Source organism: Tasmannia lanceolata, unplaced genomic scaffold, assembly GCF_043159265.1.
Source record: "Tasmannia lanceolata isolate RefF3 unplaced genomic scaffold, GAP_Taslan_0.1 ptg000023l, whole genome shotgun sequence".
Classification (NCBI taxonomy): domain Eukaryota; kingdom Viridiplantae; phylum Streptophyta; class Magnoliopsida; order Canellales; family Winteraceae; genus Tasmannia; species Tasmannia lanceolata.
In genome coordinates this window covers 19769847-19772768 of record NW_027518700.1, presented here as the reverse complement: position 1 = coordinate 19772768, position 2922 = coordinate 19769847, and the positions used below count along the sequence as shown (strand labels likewise).

Sequence of the window (2922 nt, the reverse complement as noted above, 5' to 3'; positions counted from 1 at the left end):
TAGGGTTGGGATGATCCTATGGATCTGATTTTTTGTAGACACCCTATCTATGTGAGGGCCTTTAAAATGGATGGCTTGGATCACCCAAACAATGTGGCCCCCACTGTATTTTAAGCTAGTGTGTAGAGAACTCTCTACACATATGTGTAGGAACCGTTTTCTCTCTCTCTCTCTCTCTGTCTCTCTCTCTCTCTCTCTCTCTCTCTCTCTCTCTCTATATATATATATATATATATATATATATATATATATATGAGAAAAGTTTCTCTAGTCGGCCCCCTAGAAAACGTTTTCTACTCCTCCCTGTTAAAATACCATTGGATGAAGTTGAATCTTATTTCAGCCATACATGTGAAAAACCCATTTTCAAACTCAAAACCCTCATTCGACGGAATCATCAGTTTCTCTCTCTCGCTGCCGTCGTCTCTCTCTCAAGGAAAACCCTCATTCGACGAAGCACCCATCTCACGACGGAATCAGTTTCTTTCTCTCTCTCTCGCTGCCGCTGTCTCTCTCTCAAGGGAAACCCTCATTCGACGAAGCAGCCATCTCACCCTCTCTCTCTCGCTGTGTCTCTCTCGCTCTCTCTCTCTCTCTCTCTCTCTCTCTCTCTCTCAAACACACACACACACACACACACACACACACAGATTCTAGGGTTTTCAGAAACCCTAGAGAATCGATCATCTCCACCCTCTCTCTCTCTCTCTCTCTCTCACGACGACGATTTTGGAAAACCCAGGCGGGGTTTTCTTCAATCGGGCCTCTCTCTCTCTCTCTCTCTGTCATCTCTCTCTGTAAGTTTCTTCAGAAAATGGTTGAGAAAAACTCATTTAAAGGCTGTATTAGGAATTGTGGGGCTATTTTCCCTTCAAAAATGCTTGAAAAATACTCATTTAAAGCCAGTATAAATGGGTGGATATTTTTTTCCTGGTTATGGCATTGGATTTTTTTAATGGATTTTTTTTTCTGATAATGGCATTGGATTTTTTACCTTCAGAAAATGCCTCTATTAATGTTTCTAAAGGCATTTTCTGAAGGGAAACAATGCCAAGCATGGCCTTAGATAAAAACAATGCTTCTAGAGGTACTTGTTTCCTCTCCATCGTCTCATCATTATTCCACTCTTATCCCTACAACTAATTCCACACAAACAACTTCGCCCAATTTCTCAGATATACCCCAACTAGGTCTAATAAACTCCAGTAATTCTATGTGTAAGGAACATCGATCCATTTTGGGTGCATTTCATTTCATTTTCCACTAATCAGTGGCCAATAGTTTGAAGTAACGAGTCAATATACTCTACTAGATTAAATTTGGAAGTAAATGTGTTTCATTTTATTTGTATCTCTATATTGTGTTTGTTAAGATCTTTTCGAAAGGATTTACCTTTGAGTTTTGTCCGATTTGTAGAGGAAAGCATAATCAAAATAATCAATTGTATAGCACCACATAATGCTTGTAATAGAAGCACTTTATATTGTCGACAATTATTCAAAAGTGGTATCCTCAAATAGAGAACTTTTTCGACTAGTCTATGGTGTTGTCAAGCTTCCAGATAAAGTTGAGGTATCATGATGCTAGAAACTTCATCATTCTAAAGATGTTTAATAAATTCTCTTTATCATTTTTTTGTGAATCAAATACCTCTAGAAGCATTGTTTCCCTTCAGCAAATGCCTCTATTAATGTTTACATTGAAACATTAAAGATCAAAGACGATTTTTTTTTTAAAGAAAATGTGTACATAACAATTGTTAGTGGTTGTATTTGTTAGAAATTGAGGGTTCATTTTTTAAGGAAAATTTGTACAGAACAATTATTATATGAGGGTTCATTTTCTAATATTTTCTTTATTTTTTGCAAGGAGGTTAAAGAAATTGATGGCTTCATCTTCCAATAGTGATGGAAGGTCAACCCTGTTCAGAGTCCCCGTGCTTCAATGTAAATGTAAGAAGAAAGCTACTCTGAAAATAGCCGAGACTAATGTGCATGGTAATCAAGAACGGGCCTTCTACTCATGTCATTTCAACGTAAGTAAAGATGGTTTAAGTGATATTTTATTTCTAGGCAATTTTAGAGGTTGAACTGACATCTGTATAACGCGTAGGATGGTATTACTTGGAGGTGCGATTATTTTGTATGGGTGGAAGATGTGTTAAACAACCCGGATTTTAGGTGTGAATGGCAATCCAATAACCATTTGAGAAGGTTGGGAGAAGAGATAGGCAGATTGAACATGTCGACGCAAGAGACAGCCCTTGCTGTAGCTGATTTGGGAGATGTGTTATCTAGCTTGGTTGGGTGGCAGAGGGAATCCAATAACCATCTAAGAAGCTTGGGAGATGAGGTATCGAGATTGAACGTATCGGTTCAAGAGACGAATGAAGCGCTAGCTGAATTGAAGCTCTTGGTGTGACGCTCGAAAGTCCCACGGAATGAGAAGGGGTGGAATAAAGCAGTTGGAGTTCTTGCCCTTTTTTTCTTGATTTGTTGGTACCTCTTCTATTGTATCTCTTCAAAAGTTTCAGGCCGTTACCTTGGATTGCCATTAACCTAAAGCTGTTATGATTGGATGAACTTAACCTTTAATATTTTTTTTATGTTTATGTTTGTTGTATGGATACTTCATTGTAAATTGGGTTGACTATTCTGTGATGCTTTATTAGTGTTTTAGCAATGGCACAATGAAGCTTTGTTTCAATAGCTGTTCGTTACGTTATGGCCTTTTAGTGGATTTCCTGTACCATTTTATTGCTGCATTTCAATCTGTTTGAATATTTTAAAAGCACCCACTTATGAATTGAAGCTAAATTTGAACTCTCACTTGGCAGAAGTATCAAAACAAACATCACAATCCACCTTCTCTTTACCACCTGCTAATATACAAAAAGGCTCTTGGGAGCTACAAAAAAAAGGT

General features: G+C 37.7%; 1 long non-coding RNA gene across 1 annotated transcript; it reads left to right on the top strand.

Annotated features, from left to right (window-relative positions):
* Positions 1-746: 746 nt before the first annotated feature.
* On the top strand, positions 747-2449 carry LOC143856146 (uncharacterized). Its single transcript, XR_013238119.1, has 3 exons — positions 747-797; positions 1880-2035; positions 2113-2449. It is a non-coding gene; the product is annotated as an uncharacterized LOC143856146 (long non-coding RNA).
* The last annotated feature ends 473 nt before the right edge of the window (positions 2450-2922 follow it).